The sequence below is a fragment of the Micromys minutus genome (genome assembly GCF_963924665.1).
Source record: "Micromys minutus genome assembly, chromosome: 1".
NCBI lineage: Eukaryota > Metazoa > Chordata > Mammalia > Rodentia > Muridae > Micromys > Micromys minutus.
Genome location: NC_137969.1, coordinates 254630023 through 254648320, shown reverse-complemented (window position 1 = coordinate 254648320; position 18298 = coordinate 254630023). Strand labels below are relative to the sequence as shown.

Sequence of the window (18298 nt, the reverse complement as noted above, 5' to 3'; positions counted from 1 at the left end):
TATGGGTCCAGCTCTGAATGAGACCTCTAAAGTTCCTCCCTCCATACAACACTGGAACAGAGCTTCCTGTGCTGGGAACACTAGTCACAGAGACAGGGTTCCTGCTGGGATAGGTGGGGTCTTCTCTTCTCTGCACCCAAAAGAAGTGGATCTTCAGCAATAAGTCACGGTGGACAGCCAAGAGCAAAGGCAATAAACAGACTGTGTGTTTTGGGTCCTGGAGTCCTCCTGACTAATAATTTATAGGCAATTAGGGTTCCATTTAATAACCCATGTCTTGGTTGGTGGTGATGGTGGTGGTGGTGGTGGTGGTGGTGGTGGTGGTGATGGTTTGGGGTTTTTTGTTTTGAGGAGGTTGTTTTTTTAAAAACAGTGTCTCTCTGTGTAGTCCTTGTTGTCCTGGAATAAGCTTTGTAGACCAGGTAGACCTTGAACTTAGAGATTCTCCTGCCTCTGCTTCCTGAGTGCTGGGATTGAAAACACGATGTCTCACCACACCCATCCTCTCCCATTTCTTCAGAGAGCAACATCGTTCATCCATGCATATACTTTGTTCAAATTGCTTTATAAATGTTAGCTGACAGAGTAGCGACATTCCATAAGGTTCCTCATGTATCCTTACTTTTAGCAAACCCAACTTAACCCTCTCCTCTCCCGAGTCCTCCAATCCCCTTTCCCACTTAAATCTGAAACCCCTCCCTCCATTTTCAAGCTGCCTGTGTTCTACATCCCCCTCTAATTATTTTTCTTCTGTGGAGGTTTGTAGGTTTGAATGCAGGAGCCTTCACTTTAGTTAAGCCTCCCCCACCCCAGCATTTCCCCCCCACACCTCCTCATGCTTCACTTAGCCCATGTCCCCTCTGTGCGGTGTTTCCTTCAGTCTGAGGTATTACTCCCAGTGTCCTCCTGGAGCTGCCGACTGCCACACACACCTCTCATCTGTTTTCACTGGAGAAAACGTTTATTTCCTCTTGAATTTTAATCATTTTCTGGGTATAATGCCCTGGATTTAGAGTTGTGGTCTTTCAGAACCTAGAATGTCTTTCCAGGCATCTACCCCTAAATATTTTTACTGCTGGGCTGCAGGGATTGCTCAGTAGTTAAGAACACATGTTCTTGCAAAGGACTTGGATTTGGTTCCTTGAACCCACGTGGCAGCTAAGAAGTATCTGTAACTCCAGTTACACAGGATTTGATGCCCTTCTCTGGCCTCTCTGGACACTACAATTTCCACTGAGTGTTATCACTATGAATCAGGTGAGTCCCCTCTTATAAATAACTGAACCTTTCTCTTTTGCAGTTTTCAATATCCATTCTTGGGCTGGAAAGATGGCTCAGTGGTTAGGGGTACTGGTTGCTCTTCCAGAGGACCTGAGTTCATATCCCAGCACCCACATGGTGGCTCACAACCATCTATAATGGGATCTGATGCCCACTTCTGGTGTGTCTGAAGATAGCTACAGTCTACTCATTATATATATATATATATATATATATATATATATATATATATATATATATATAATAAATGAATGAAATCTTCAATATCCATTCTTTGTTTTGTGTTTTTAATGTTTAAACTATAAAATGTTATGGAGTGTTTATTTTCTGGTCCTGTCTATTCCGAGTTCGGTGGGTTTCCTGTGTCTACATGGGCACCTCCTTCTCTAGGTTTGGGAAATTTTTCTTCTATGGCTTTCTATGCCTTTGGCCTGGTATTCTTTGCCTTATATATTTATAATTTGAGAGCTGGCCCTTTTTGCAGTGACCCAAATCATGCCCACAATCTGTTTTCTCTTTTTTTTCAATCATTGACCTTTACTGAGTAAACCAGTTCCTCTGCTTTGTCGTCCAGTGTTGATAATTTGCTTTCCACGCGATTAGTGAGTCTTTCAAATGAGGCTTTCATTTGGCTTGTTGACTTTTTCACTTCCAGAGTCGTCTTAACTCGGGCTTTCTCCAGCAATTCTATTCATTAATTCTTTATTTAATTCTAATTTCACATCTTGGATTGGTGTCTCCACTTTAGTCAGCTATCTGAAGTTCTCTTGGAGTATTTTAATGCCTTCTTTGGGTAGTTTGAACATAGTTATATTCATTCTTTGGAATTCTTCATTGGGGATATCTTCATCATCGTGACTATGAAATTGACAATTTGAGGGGTTTATATATCATAGCTTCTTATGCTATTTTTCTTTCTTCCCTGGAACTTCAACATCTAAAGCGATTTGTGATTGGATCTGTCTTTTTTGAGGGTTGTCTACTGTCTGCACAGAGTGTCTGTCAGGAGGTCCAAGCCTACACACCTTCGAGTCAACCAGTGGTTGTTGGCTTGAACTCTCAGGGAAGCCGGGTGTGAAGTCAGAAGGCCTGTGGGTTGGGAAAGGACAGGGCTACCTGGTGCATCAGAGAAGCAAAACTCGGGAAGCCTGCGTGGTGGAGAGAAGTGGGTTCGCCTTATTTAAAGACAAGGTCTCTTGGGCTGGAAAACTGGCTCAGCAGTTAAGAGCCCTGACTGTTCTTCCAGAGGTCCTGAGTTCAAATCCCAACAACCACATGGTGGCTCACAATTATTGTAATGGGATCAGATGCCCTCTTCTGGTTTGTCTGAAGACAGCTATATATAATAAATAAATAAATCTTAAAGAAAAAAAAAAGACAAAGACCCATACTGATCTTGTAGCTTACTACTTGTAAGTAGTTAACCAACAAGCCCTCCTCATGTCTGTGCCCTGAGCATCCTCATGTCTGTGTCCCCAGTGACAGGGTTACAAGCAACACATGCCACCTCATCTGGCTTCTCACATGGATGTTTGGGATCAGAACTCAGGTTCTCACGCTTTCATTCCATGCACGTGACCAAATGAGCAGTTTCCTCAGCTCTGCGTCCCACTGTGTATAACAAATATCCAGGCTGCAGAAGATGCTGTGCAGGCTTCTGGGGAAGAAAGACATCAATGATTTTTTTTCCTCAGCACCAAACCCTGCATGCTTCCATAATGACCTGTCCAGCAAGATGGACCACTGGTACAACAGCGGAAAAACTATTATGGGATAGATGATTATTCTTTGGCTGGATTTGAGGTCAGGAGCAAGTTCATGTGTGGTATTATAACCCTGTTTTTTTTTTTTCAAATGTCTGAGGAGATCATGGGCTACGGGTGGAACCTGCTATTGCTATTTCGCTAGATGGCCACGCTGTAAAATGCCGTACTAAAACTTTACTTTTGTGCCCATGGACCTGGGCTGCTCTAAGCTTGGGCGAAGAAGCCTCCTTTCGCAGAGGTCAGCAGTGAGTGGTCTGAGTGCTGAGACTAAGAATGAATGCCCAGCCCTACACAAGACATCTGCAGAAATGTCGCCATCATCGACCCTCAGGACACGTTAGGGAAGAGGAGGCAGGAAGAATGGGAAAGCCAGGGCTGGAGAGATGGCTCAGTGGTTAAGACACTCTTAAGAGCTCTTCCAGAGGTCCTGAGTTCAATTCCCAGCAACCACATGGTGGCTCACAACCATCTGTAATGAGATCTGATGCCCTCTTCTGGTGTGTCTGAAGACAGTGACAATGTACTCATATACATTAAATAAATAAATAAATCTTTAAAAATATGTGGAACACTTTTTTCTGGACATGACACAGCACTGGTGAATTCAGAGCTGCTGTCTTTACCTGTGCAATGCCAAGCGTGCCAGCAGCTCAGCACAGGAGGGGCTGGCGATTCCCAGACCCCGTCTCACACTAAGGAGCTATTGGCACTGGACAGTCGCTAGAGGAGGGGGTATCACTGTGAATATTGGAGGGAAGGGGCATACTGAGTGGGTTATAGGCGATGGGAAAGTTGAAAGTGTGTGTTCCCAGATGCCCTTCACCTGGGAGAAGGACTTTTATCCACAAACCAACTTCACTCTTCAATCCCGTGTCTGGAACATTACCAGAGCTGAGGTTTCCGCAGGGAGGCAGGGGAAGCCACTGGGACTGCTTACTGCCGCACCTGCCACAGAGAGGCAGCACTGACCAAGGCAAGAGAGACTTTTAGGAAGGAAAACTTAGCGAGTCCTTCCCACAAGCCCTCTGGCCTCAGGAACAGTGACTGCACAAGGCCAAGTCCAGCCTCCCTCGTGTCACAAGCCAGGAGAGGGGCTCCCCATCCTCCGTGGAAAGCTCTCCTCCTGAGTGTTGGGAGGAAGTATGAGGGGAAATCTCCTCACAGCAGCTGATGAAGCTAACATGGGTCTGTCACCCTGAGGAACAACAGCCTAAGGGTCAGTGGGCTCCCGGACCCCGAGCGTGTGGGTGATGGATGAGGTGGGGTGACCTGAATGTGCCTGTAAGACAGCGAGCTGGAAACAGCCTGTGGCAGAGGCTGGGAGGTAGGCCTGATGGCAGTGCTCCGATCAGAGCCACGGCAGTGCTGAGAGTTATGCCCTCACCTGCCCCATGGAAGTGCAGTGTGTGAGGCCTCGGCTTCCACACGTACCTCAGACCTGGACCTGAGTCCCAGATCTGTGACCTGGCCGTGTAAACTCTCAGTATCTGTAATTAAACTGCACAAAACCTGTCCAGAACTGAACCTATCCACATCCTGTCACGAAGTGCTGGGGGCTCGGGAGGTCCCACTCCTTCCTGAGTATCTACAGGCCGTGCCTGCCCGGGAAGGGACCTTTGTGGAGGTGTAGCTATCAGCAAAGTGCGCATGTGCACATCCTCCGGACAAGCAGCTCCGGTGAAACTCATTAGGTCATAGCCCCACCCCCAAAAGAGTGTCAGGAAGAATAGAGAAGGGACTTGCTGAGAAAGGGAAGGTGACAAGTGGGGGTGAGAAGAGGACAAGAGAGGACAATGGAGACGGATATAATCAAACGACATTACATACAAAAATATAACGAAACCCGTTGTTACACATGTAGTTAATATATGCTGATCAAAAACTTCCTTAAAACAAAATTTGTCGTCCTCAAAAAGTCCCATGGTGACTTACAAAGGATTTTTCTTTTTTTTTTTTTTTCTTTTTTTCAAAATAAAACTGCGTTTCTCAAACTAACCCTGGAAGTTCGCTGGGAAAGGCCGCCAACCAATAGCTGCAGAGAGAGAGGTAGACAACCGGAGGACAATGGAGAGAGCGCAAAATCCGAGGTAAAAATAGGCTCGGCTGCATCAGAGCTCACAGTAATTGAATGCGAATTAAGTTCTTCTTTTCAGCACAGCTTTCCATGGGGAGTTTAAATAGCAAGCCCACATCCGAATCAAGCCACAGTGTCCCCGGCTCAGGTGAGGTGTGTCACTGTGCAATTCTGAAGGCTGGAAGCCCAAGGTCTGACTGCTCTGCCCCGGGTTGGCAGGTGAGCAGTTCCCTGTTCCCTGTGTCCCCCACATCTCGGAGGGAAGAACTCTTACCATGTCTCATCTATCCCTCATCATCTCCAGAGCTGGTCCCCATCCCCAAACACAGAAGCAGAGGGTCAAAAACAAAACATAGAAAAGACGTAAGTGGAACTGAAAAATATTTACCAGAGGATGTGTTGGGGGGTTGGCTTAATGTCCTGGTTAGATTTTTTTGTTGTTGTTGTTGTTGTTGTTGTTTTTGGTTTTGGTTTTTTTTTTTTGGTTTTTTTGTCAACATGATACAAACTGGAATTATCTAGAGGAAGTGAAACTGTAAGATTCCTTATAGACAAATCTCTCTGGCATTTTCTTGATTAATGAATGAGGTGAGATGTCCCAGCTCACTGTGGGTAATGCCACCCTCAGGGAATGTGATTCTGGGTACTATATGGATGCCTCCTCAGAGGCTCTGCCAGAGCCATACTGATACAGATGAGGATGCTTGCAGCTAACCATCGAACTGAGCATGAGGACCTCAATGGAGCTAGAGAAAGGACTGAAGGAGCTGAAAGGGTCTGCAACCCCCATGGGAAGAACAACAATATCAACTAGCCCCTTCCCAGCTGGCTCCTGTGGGTGGGGGAAGGCAGGAGTGACGCTGAGTGAGTGTAAGGATGGAGAAGCCGGCTCCAGTCGCGGGGGACTGGGGAAAGGGGTTGACTTCCCTTGGGCAGGGATGAGATGCCGGTGTGGAGTTGCTAGGAGACGCGCCTGTGTGACCCCAGCCTCGCGAGGGCGGCTTGGTGTCATCGCTGCTTGTCTCGGAAGAACTACCTAAGGAAACCGGCACGTGGGCGAGATCCTGCTTGGGACCATACAGACATTCCGAATGTAGATGGAAGGCTACAGGGGCAGTTCTGGGATGCTGGAGAGGTGCTTGTCTTGAGAAAGGCTACCCAAATGATCCCGGATGTAGGAATCAGACTTCAGGTGACAATGAAGGCTAGTTTGATTACCAAGATGAGCAAAGGACAAAATAAAAGAAGCCTTGTTCCTGAACTTTTCATTAATAAGTAAATAAGTGCAGAGGATAGCAGCTACCCTAGATGCTGAATAGTGTGGTTAGAAGGCCTCGTCCAGGTTTAAGAGGAAAAGAGAATGGGAGTAGGAACTGCCTGTGTGGAAGCATGGGTAACGTTTTAAACAAAAGGCAGAAGAGTGAAGTCTTGGAGTTGGAGAAATACCAAGGGTTTGGCCTTTGTATTGTTTCCCAAAATGTAATGAGTAACCAGGCCTTATTTACATTTTTAAATTTTTCTGCTGGATACAAGAAGGTAGTTAAGGGCTGTTGCTAAGGCCATGCATGGGAGGTGACAGTGGTGTTGGAAACATGGAAATTAAGAGAATTGATTCGTAATATATTTGGGAACTTGAGCATTCCAGACTGACTGCTGAATTGGATATGAAATGTGTGAGAGAATAGGAAACCAGAGATGTCTCCCTAGAGAAAACAGTTTGGGAAGGAATATCCTAGGCTCTCTGGAACATATGTCAAAAGTCATTTTACAGCCTGAATGAAGATGTCCAGAAATGAGGTAGACAAGTTAGAAGCCAAATCATGGGTGGAGGAGATGATAAATGTAGGGTTTATTCCTAGACTTTGGAATAGGTAGAAAATGAGGAAAGTTCCCAAATCCCTTAGGTCTCCTTACATTTAGAGGCCACCCAGAAGGGTAGAAGCCAATAGGAAATTCAACAAGAATAATACCTCAAAAATAAGGAGTCCCCCTTTAATATCTTTAAATAATAGAATCCACCCTCACAATGGGAGTCATCTCTCGAAGGCCTCACTCAAATCTCTTCTTGCTCTCCCAGCTGTCAGTGCTTTCTGGACCTAAGCAATGTGAGTGCATTGCCTGATTTCGTTGATAAATGTCAGTTTACGTTTTTGTGCCCATGGGGTCCAATTATTTTGTTGTATCTGAGTAGGGACACCTTAGAAGATTCCAGCCCTGGAAATTAGGTGTGTATGTGCATGTATTTTGTTTCTCTTCATAACCCCAGTTGTAGACCAGGCTGGCCTCAAACTCAAGAGATCCACCTGTCTCTGCCTCTGGAGTGATGGAATTAAAGGCATCACCACCACGCCCAGCTCAGCCTTGAGATTCTTACAAAGGAAGTTTTGTCCCTGCTGTTGCAGATGCCACTAACATAGTGAATCTAAGTGGAAAGGGTATCAGAAGAGCTGGGTTTCATTCTTGGATCTACAGGGTGGCCTTGGGAAAGGTCCCATTCTTCGAGCTGATAAGGTTGGCCTAGATTAAAAGTTGCAAGCTGGCAAGATAGATAGTGCCTGCCAGCATATTGTTTAGCCTGCAGCATGATCTAAAGTCTTCTTTCTTAGAATCTGCTTGCCGGTTTTAAAAAAATTGAACATCAGAATCCGGATTTTTGGTTTCATTAGGAAAATCGGACAGTCTGGCAACACCAGTCTTGGGTTCTTAGAATCCCTACACAGTTGAAGAGTTGCTTATCTTACCAAGTGGGCCATGAGCATCTCCCTTCACACCCCCTCAGGTAATTGACCTGAGAACCATGCTATCTATGCGTAGCAACTTAACACATGTGACTAAGTTTAAGTAACAGTTCCTTAGACACATGTTCCAGATGTTCAGTAGCTGCATTTGGCTGGTGTCTGCCCTGTTGGGTAGATGGGACAGAAGAGTTTTGCCATAAACAGTTGTTTTGTTCAATGTTGGATTGAAGCACTGAAAGAATTTAAGGACCTGAGTGCCCATCATTCCCCATCAGTAAAACCAGACAGACATTGTTTCTGCTCTTGGGACAGTCTAGTAAGGAGATGTTGGTAACTAGAGAGTCCTTGGAGAATGTTCTGAAAATGTGGTCCCTGATGCAGAATGTTGTTGTCTTTCAAATAGTTGGCTGTAGAGTCAAATGCAAGAGGTATCCAGCCGTGTCCAGTGTTGTCACCAAAGCCTTGTTTGTCTTTATTATTCTGAGGCAAAAGCCTCTCTTCATTGCCATGCTGTCCTAGAATTTGCTCTGTAGAAAACTGGCCTTCAGCTCCCAAGTCCTGGGATTAAAGTTGTGACAGGACACAGCCAGCGTCCACCACCGAAGACTTTTTTTTTCCTAATCCAGTTTCTTAGAAGAATGTCACAAAGGACGAATTTAAATTAGGATTTGGGCTCTCTGACTTTGTACTTGCTATGAAGAGTTGAATCTCGCTGGAGAATCATGAGACTCTACTATTGGCTTGTTTCCAGCTTCTCCCTCTTATCTATAACACAGCTGACTTTGGATAACTGGTTTTGAACACCCCTGGCTAACTTTTGGTTTTGTTTCTTAAAATATGCTGGCGCATGCCTATAATCCAGTCATCCAGGACACTGAGTCCAGAGGATATTCACAATTTTGAGGCCAGGTCTGTCTACCAATTGAGTTCAGTCCAAGGTTCTAGAATAAAACTTTGTCTCAAAAAACAAATAGCATTCTGATAAGGAATAATATACCCATTTATTTTGAATTTTTAGAAAACTAATTTCCACTTAGAATTTGTCTTGAATAAGTCAGCAGATTGATACACCTCTCTTGCAAAGTTGAATGAGTCTCATGCATGCATTTAATCCTGGTTTGTGTTCCATTGCTGTTATGATACACTAATGGTTTCCAACATGAAAATAATTTCCACTTTTCGATGATGTTGAAGAACCAACACTTGGTGAGTGTCGTAGCACATACCCTTAATCCCAGAGGCAGGAGGATTTCTGTAAATTGTATTTGTACTCAAAGCTTCAGGACAGCCAAAGTTAAATAGTGAGACACTGTCTCAAAAGACAAGCAGATAGATCCAAGACTTTACGGTAAAGTGTGTTGCTAGGCCATGACACTGAATGGATTAGCTGCGCTAAATGCATTTTCCATTTGAGATGTTTTTAGTTTAGGAGACTATCAGAAACTAGCACTGTCTGCAAATCAAGGAACATCTGTGTTTAGGATGCATGTTTGCCTCATGTTGCTTTGCTTTAAATAGTTACTTTAGAAATCTTTCTGGTATTGGTATTTTGGATTTCCCCTTTTGATGACTTCCCATGTTTCAGAATCTAACCTAATTTTATTTTCCACTTGATAAAAGTGTCTTCTACATCTTTTCCTGGGTCCATCTCTGATGCACCATATTTTTGAGCTTTTTGTTTTGAGTTCTTCTTTTTTTTTTTTTTTCATAAAATGTTGTTTCAGAGAATCGTGTGAAATATACTGAATGAGTATATCCTGAAAAAAAAAAAAAAAAAAAAAAACAATATCAACTAATCCAACCCTCCAGAAATCACAGGGACTGAGTGCACATGGAGAGACCCATGGCTCCAGCCACATATGTAGCAGAGGATGGCCTTGTCTGGCATCAATGGGAGGAGAGATCTTTGGTCCAGTAAAGGCTCGTTTTCCCAGTTTAGGAAATGTCAAGGCACTGAGGTGGGAGTGGATGGTTGGGAGTGGGAGCATCTTCATGGAAGCAAGAGTAGGGGGAGGGGGGATGTGAGTGGGGGAAAGTGGATAACATTTGAAGTGTAAATACAGAGAATATCCAATAAAAATGATTTTAAAAATTTTTTAAATTACAAAAAGAGAAAAAGGAAAAATGAGCAAGCCTGGAGAAGCAAGTCAGTAAGCATTATGGTCTCTGTTTAATTTCTGCCTTCAGGTTCCTGCCTTGAGTTCCTGCCCTGACTTCCCTCGGTGACAGAGTGTGGTCTGAGAGCTGTAAGATAAAGTAAACCCTTTCCTCCTCAAGTTTGCTCATGGCATTTCATTACAGCAACAGAAACCCTAACCAGGATACGTGCCTTGATTGGGCTCACATGGTTAGGAACAGCGTCTTTCTGAATAACAATAGAGTTGGAGGAGTTGTAAGCATAATCTGCTATCCTGACTGAGGTGATAGATTCTGGCTGGTGGGTTAAGACAAGATCTCATCATGTAGCCCTGGCTAGACTGGAATCCACCATGTAGAGTGGGCTGGCCTCAATCTGGAAATCCCCCTGCCTCTACCTCCTGAGTGTTGTGATTGCCGGCATGTGCCACCACACTGGCACGGAAGAGATTTTTAATTGGTGCTCAGAATAAAATAAACAAAATGCCACTTTATGGAGACTCTTGATAAAATACATGATAAAAAAATAAAACTAAAAAATAGACACTTAATGAATATATATATATAGACTCAATAAAAGGAGCCAAGCATTGTGGCACGTGTCTGAAACCCTACTGCAGGAAGTAGATGCAGAAGGATTGCTGCAAGTTTGAGTCTGATCAAAGAGAAGTAAGACTGTCTCCCCCCAGAATTCTAATAGTAAGTACAATTGTATAGAAAGAAACCCTTAAAAAAAAACTGAAGAGCTCAGGGTGCTCAGTCAGTGGAGTGGGAGAGGCCTGTTCACACAGTCAGTGGAGTGGGAGGGGCCTGTTCACAGTCAGTGGAGTGGGAGGGGCCTGTCCACACAGTCAGTGGAGTGGGAGGGGCCTGTTCACACAGTCAGTGGAGTGGGAGGGGCCTGTTCACACAGTCAATAGAGTGGGAGGGGCCTGTTCACACAGTAAGTAGAGTGGGAGGGGTCTGTTCACAGTCAGTGGAGTGGGAAGGGGCCTGTTCACACAGTCAGTGGAGGGGGAGGGGCCTGTTCACACAGTCAGTGGAGGGGGAGGGGCCTGTTCACACAGTCAGTGGAGTGGGAGGGGCCTGTTCACACAGTGAGTAGAGTGGAAGGGGTCTGTTCACAGTCAGTGGAGTGGGAAGGGCCTGTTCACACAGTCAGTGGAGTGGGAGGGGCCTATTCACACAGTCAATAGAGTGGGAGGGGCCTGTTCACAAAGTGAGTAGAATGGAAGGGGTCTGTTCACAGTCAGTGGAGTGGGAAGGGCCTGTTCACACAGTCAGTGGAGTGGGAAGGGCCTGTTCACACAGTCAATAGAGTGGGAGGGGCCTGTTCACAAAGTGAGTAGAGTGGAAGGGGTCTGTTCACAGTCAGTGGAGTGGGAAGGGCCTGTCTACACAGGGTCAGCTCTGGTTTGGTGAAAGTGCAGGTGCTTGTTACATTATAAAAAGCAGCACATTAAATACAGAAAGCAACCTGCCCACCAGTCCTAAGGATAATGGCACCTCTGGTTGTTTGTATGTAAGATCCATTAAAGTAATGAGTGGTGGCAAAAATTAATCTTTATAACTCCAAGTCAAGGGCAGCCAGGGATGAATAGCAAGATCCTGTCTTAAAACAGGGTGTGAAGGCTTGGAGGGGAGGGAGGGCAGGACACACGGGTGGGGGGGACAGGGACTGGTGGGGGGGCAGAAGAGGACAACACCCACCTCTAATCCCAGCACTCCCGAGGCAGAGACAAGCAGATCTCTGAGTTTGAGGCCAGCCTGGCCTACAGACTGAGTCCCAGGACAGTCGAAGCTACACGGAGAAGCCCTGTCTGGAAAAATAAACAACAAACAAAAAACAGCAACACATCCATTAAAGAATAGAAAATGATGGTCAGAATACAGACCGGGTTCCTTCAAACCCCTACCCCCCCCAAAAAAAAAATGGAGTGTGGAAGCAGAATTGGAAAGGACAGAAAAGGGACATTCCCAAAAATAAGTGAGACACTCAGCCTACAAATGGTCAGGGAGAGGCTGATGAATCCTGACTGCAGAGCCAGGCAGGCAGCCACTGCCAAGACTCCACCAAGGCCAGGCATGGGTGAGGATCAAAGGCTGGGATGCCCACACGCTGACAGCACAGGACAAGGTGAGGCTGAAAAGACCAACTTAGCCTGTGTTCAGATGCTGGCCAGTGACCCCAGGACTGCCCCTTTCTTTGCTATGCCCGAAAGGTAAACCCTTTCCCTGCGTGTAATATGTGCCTAAGTTCTGGACCACAGAAGTATTACGTTTTGAAACTGAAATATCCTGCAAAGATTCATGTGGAAAAGTTTGGTTGACCACTGATAGGCTTTGAGAAGTGACTGACTCCTAAGAGCTCCAATCTCATAGATGAAAGATTTTTTTATAGTTCAGTAAAAGTGTGAGAAGTGATAGACACTGGGAGGTGGAGCCTATTTGAAGGAAGTAGGTCTGGGAGGTGGAGCCTATTCAAAGAGTAGGTCTGGGAGGTGGAGTCTATTTGGAGGAAGTAGGTCTGGAAGGTGGAGCCTATTTGAAGGAAGTAGGTCTGAGAGGTGGAGCCTATTTGAAGGAAGTAGGTCTGGAAGGTGGAGTCTATTTGAAGGAAGTAGGTCTGGGAGGTGGAGCCTATTCAAAGGAGTAGGTCTGGGAGGTGGAGTCTATTTGGAGGAAGTAGGTCTGGGAGGTGGAGCCTATTTGAAGGAAGTAGGTCTGGGAGGTGGAGCCTATTCAAAGGAGTAGGTCTGGGAGGTGGAGTCTATTTGGAGGAAGTAGGTCTTTGAAGGGGTCTCTCACACACACCTTTCTGACTGCTGTGAAGTAAGTAGCCTCCTCCACCACACACTGCTGCTGTCATAACACTGTCTTCTCTCAGGCCCAAAACAATGGAGCTATCTATAAGCTCTGAACCTCTGAGACAAAATAAATCGTTTCTCCTTTAAGCTGTTTTATCTCTGAAATGTGTCGGTGAAGAAAACCTGTCTAACACAGGAGAGCGAGCGTGTGTCTAAAGCCAGGCTCCAAGCACACACACCCGCACCCCACCCCCCACAAAGAAATCCTACCAGGATCCTTTTCAATCTCTTCGGCCCTCTCCCCGGCTATGACCTAAGGGAGCAGTAAGCAAGATAGGAAGGACTTGGGTTGCAGGAGCTGTGTTAGTGGCAGCCTGGACCACTTACACTGGCACACTTACAGACTTGCACGCTGGGCTGAACCACAGTTTCTCTCCGTGTATATCTCTGCTGCTGTCACAACACGCTGCAAGCTTGGAAATTGAACAGTGAGAAAAACTTACCTCTCATGTTTCCAAAAGCTGGAGGTCCAAGGACACGTTGACAGCAAGTTGCATAGAGTGGGGGTTGCTCTCTGCTGGTCACCAAAGGAGAACAATGACGAACTCCCCACATTAAAGCCCTCTTAAACGTGCAGAGCCTTCAACTAGGTTGCTTTGGGTTTAAAAGGTTAACACAGATCTTGGAAGGACACAAGACTGGCAAACGATAGAGCCATGCGTTTTCTATCCTAGTGAGAAGTTATATTACCTTGGCTGGGCCAACAATGCCAGACACAGCTCACGTAAGAACAGAGGCCACTCAAATGAACCTGACACCAGGAGATTCTCAAGAAAACTGGAGTCTTATCACCTGGAGAGGGAGGCATCTGGGCCCCTTTGCAGGCTAATTTTATGTCAACATGATACACACTAAAGTCATCTAAGGTGGGGGCAAACCTCAATTAAAATGCCTCCCTAAGACTGGGCTGTATCAAGACTCTAGGGATTTACTTAATTACCGATGGAAGGGGGAGGGCTCAGCCCATTGTGGGTGGTGCCATCCCTGGGCTGATGGTCCCGGTTTTATAAGAAAGCAGGCTGAGCAAGCCGTGGGGAGCAAGCCAGTAAGGAGCACCCCTCCCCAAAGCCTCTGCATCAGCTCCTCCCTCCAGGTTTCTACCCTGATTTGAGTTCCTGTCAGGAATTCCTTCCGTGAGGGACAGGGAGGAGGAAGTGTAAGCCTAATAAACCCTTTCCTCCTTCTCAAGTTGCGTTACTCAGCAGTGGTCTTTGCCCTCTACCCTGTCTCCTCCCCAGTGACCCCCGACTTCTTCGCCCATCCAAAGCCGTTCTTCTTAATGTGCCCAGCACATCAAGTACAGGTACGGTCCTGCCGGCAGAGAACTACCTATAGGTTTGGCACACACCTGCCCATCCGCACTGAGCCACAGAGGTGAGAGTTCTCCTTGCCCACCTCTGGTTGAAGAGCCTTCTGCGTTTATTTCTGGTCTTGTTTCACAAGTGAAGTGACTCGTGTCTTACCATGGGAGTAGTTAGCCCTCTTTGCTTCATCCCGGACTATTAGCAAAGGAGCTCCTAAGAGGGAGGGTGATTCGTCTAAAGGGGACACCGGGACACCGTAGATAGCTTTTCTGAGGGCCATTGGCTGGTGTCCCTCACAGTCACCTTGCTCAGAGGAATCGGATCACAGGAAGTTTCACTGTTAAGGTAAGTGGGCTTGATTTTGATGAATTTGGGTTTTGTTGTTGTGGGGCCATTTTCTACAGTAAATGTGAGTGTGTTTTAGAGTGGAAGGTGAAAGGTCACAAGTACAGACTGGCAAAGGCAGTCTGACCATGTCCTAATGTCACTCCAAAACAGTAGCCACATAAGTAAAGACAGAGTGGACATTTCTAACTGTCCCTCCCTCCTCAGAAGCCCTGGCTTGGGACCCAAGACCTCATCTAGCTCCTAGGACAGCCTCTTTTTGTGGTGTTCCCATGCTTGGTCATATCTGGGACTTGACTTTGAGAGCTGCCCCGTGTCAAGGTGTCAGGAAAAACACTGACCCCTGGGCCCAGAATGCAGTATTTCCCAGCCCAGCAAGCAGCACATCATAGCCTCAGGATATTGTTTCCTCTTGCCCACAGCCCCAGGCTAAGGGAGACAGTGAGGGACAACAAGGGGCTGCCCAACGCAACTCACCACAGCCCACCTCCTCCGACTGTAGATAGCTGGGCATCGACACTGAGATCTTGGCGGTCTGCCCAGGGCTTGGCACACCACAGCAGACTGCAGTCCTTGCTACCATCACCCCTTACCGGAGCCTGACTAGAAGAAGATGGAGCAAAGGGCCCTAATGCACACATCCCTCACACCTCACTATGGGCTAAGAGTAGGGCTATTCCATGGCTTTGCCAAAAGGAGAAAACACCAGCCTACCTTTAAGGGTGAGTGTGCTGAAGATGTAGTTCAGTTGGTACAGTGCTTGTCCACCACGCGTGAAGCCTGGGTTTCATACAGCACTGCTCTTTGCAAAGGGTGGCGGGCATCATGTTCATGCCTACAACCCCAGTGTCTTCAAGGACAGCCTAGGGTGCATGAGACCCTATCTCAATAGACAATCAAACTGCCCAGGTCAGGAAGGTGGTACCTATATCCTCAGCTTCTCCGGAGGCTGAGGCAGGAACAGCACTTGAGCCCAGGAGTTTGGAGCCAAACCGTGTGATAATATGAGAACTTCATCTCAAAATCTAACCATTGAGAAAGCTGAGCAAGTTCGGTGTACTTGCAAGAGGATCCGAGTAGAGTTCCCAGCATTTGATTTGTGAATCTTGGGCTCCTGGTCCACAGACCTGTCTGGACTCTGGTTAAGATCTCAGATTTTGGCAAGGTCAAGCTCCCTACAGTAATGGAACTCTCTACCAGGACAGAAAAGAAATCAAGCACACAGTGGGTCTCACTCTGGGACATGGGCATAGGTGGTTAGTGGATCCAGATAGGAGCTTCTCTGACCCTCCACTGAGCCCTTGCCATGTAAGCTGGAAACGTGTGGCATTGCACTGGAGAAGCTGGAGAGGGTGGCTGTGCTCCTAATGACATCAGAAGTGTGTCAATTCCTTGGGAGGACACAGCACATGGGGATAGCCCTGGCCCCAGCCTTGTCTATTTCTCTTCCTCCACTCCCACAAATAGTCCAAAGAGCTGGCTGCCTGTGCTGTCTTTTCATTCTGACTCTTTTGCCCAAGTCTCAGGGAACCTTTCTCGCCCCAGCCCACACAGGCACCTCCGGCACATCCCCTCTGCCAACAAGCCACAGCTCCTGGCCCTTCTTGGGCCTCCTCTGCTGGTTGGTCTACCCAGTTACAGTACTAAGGGGGCTTAGCCTGTCTTTTGCTGCCTGCAATCTCAGAACCCTCTTCTGGAACAGACATAAAATCCATTTCAGGATCCTCACAGCGAGCACACCTTCACACATCACCCCTCTAAAACCTACCTGAGGGCTAGCTAGAGTCCAGGAAGAATTCTCCATACCAATTAACCTCACAGGGAGTGCCCCCCACCCCACCATCCGCCTCCCTGTCCTTGGGCAGTCATCTGACTTACCCAGCACTTCTGAGATATTCACTGGAGGTCCCCATGACCACAGCTATCCTCCAGCCTCACACAGTAACCTTTCTGAATGGTAACCACATGACCACTCACAGCCCTGGGATGCTCGCTGTTGGAAGGCCCAAAGCCAATTTCTCCCCATGTCCCAAGGACCAACGCTTTGCCCAGTTGCTGGTCCCAGCTGTTCATCATACCTTACTCTTAGAGACTTGAGGTTAAGGTCAGCAGCCTGGCACCAGGATGTCTGAAGCAGGAATGAATTATGGGGACAAAGGATCCCGAGCTCCTTTCTCCACTATATCTGGCCAAACAGGCCACCTCAAGAAGTTTGGGAAGAGATGGCTAGATACAGCTAGATAAATCTGGCTTTAGCAAATAAGACCACAGAGACAAGTGACCAGCATGGTAGGATAGCCCTGGCTTAAGCAAGAGGGCACAGGCAACAGTGCAGACACTGCAAACTAGAGCTCATCCCTTGAGCCTCATCTACTATGCTCCCCACCCAACACTGCACAGAGCCCAGGTCTGCCTACTAGCCAAGGAATTTGTGGAACCAGCCCCTTACGTACTTTACAGGGGTCACTGCCCTATATACCATGTGGACGCGTCGGTGGGTTGCAGTGTCTTGGGAGTGTGGAACCCAAAGCCAAGGTTTTCAGGTTGCTCATTGGGTACCTCAGAGGATGTGGTCAGATATAGAGACAAAGCCCAGTGTGGAAGGCAGAGGGGCACTGCCATACTCCACCAGGTCATGGGGTACAGCCATGGGTAGTCCCTGGACCCATGGAATGAATGGTCTCCAAGAACAGCTGCTTGCAAAACAGGCGACTCAAAGTCCAGACTCAGCGAAGCAGCTCTCTGGGTAGAGAAGGGAGCAGTCGGTGCATCCAGAGGTGGGCACAGGCATGGAGCTACCCTGCTGTCCTGCCAGGTCAGGAGTCTGCGTAACCATCACCCCTCACAGGTAAAACTCCCCAAACAGCCTCACAACGGCCCCTCCCCTGATGCCACCAAGAGACACTCCAGGGTCTGGTGAATTCAGTTACCGCAGATGCAGGGTAGAGGTCAGGGAGAGACCACCTGCAGACAGACTTCAAGGCCTCTGCACTGGGCCAGGGCACTGCAGGACTGGTCAGTGTCTGGGGCAGGGCCAGGCTGGGGTGACATAAGGCCAGATTGCTCTTCTGGCTGAGGCTGCATGCAGCTTCAAGTTGGGAACAAAGCTGGCACCTGATCCCATTGGATACCGACAGTCATGAGTCCCCCCACAGGCAGAGCGAGCTTGCACAGGAAGGGGATGGAAGTAAACGTCTGAACCTGAATTGGGAAGGACAGGAATGAAAGGCCTGGGGGGCTTGGAGAGGTGGGATGGGAGAAGGTCAAGATCTGTCAGTGGAAGCAGATTCTGTGGGGACAGTCACAGTGAGGCAGGAGAAAAGAGAGTGTCTCTGACACAGGGCCACAATGGACCACCTGGAGAAGAGACCCCAGAAATACCTGTTTGCTCCAGAAGTACCTGGCTACCCATGGCCACCAGCACTCCCAAGACCTTGCCACCCTGACCAGCTCTTAGACTGGGGACTCATGAGACAGAAAGAATAGCCAGGCTTTGAGTACGAAACTGTAAACACAAGTCTTTAAAATGATAGAGGCCTCCTTGGCCCCAAATTCTGAGCCAGAGGCCCCCACCATAGGTCCAGATCTCCTGGAACACTGCCCCCCCTCCTCCCCACCCTGGCAGCCCAGCGTCAGGCAGGGGTAGAGCCATCTCCACTCAAGACCAGGCCTCACCAGCTGCCCTGTGCATCGAGGTGAGCTACTGGAGTGGAGGCTAACGGTCCGTGGTCCGAGAGATTCCTGAGATGAAGAAGCAGACGTGGCCCCAGGCACTGCACAGGTATTC

The 18298-nt window shown here is 47.5% G+C and overlaps 1 pseudogene across 1 annotated transcript in view; it reads left to right on the top strand.

The window, feature by feature from the left end:
• The window catches only part of LOC308418039 (transmembrane protein 11, mitochondrial-like), a 444261-nt pseudogene that overhangs the window by 152 nt on the left and 425811 nt on the right, over positions 1-18298 (top strand). The window contains exon 2 of the transcript in view: positions 255-329. The product of the transcript in view is annotated as a transmembrane protein 11, mitochondrial-like (transcript). The remainder of the gene's footprint in view (positions 1-254; positions 330-18298) is intronic.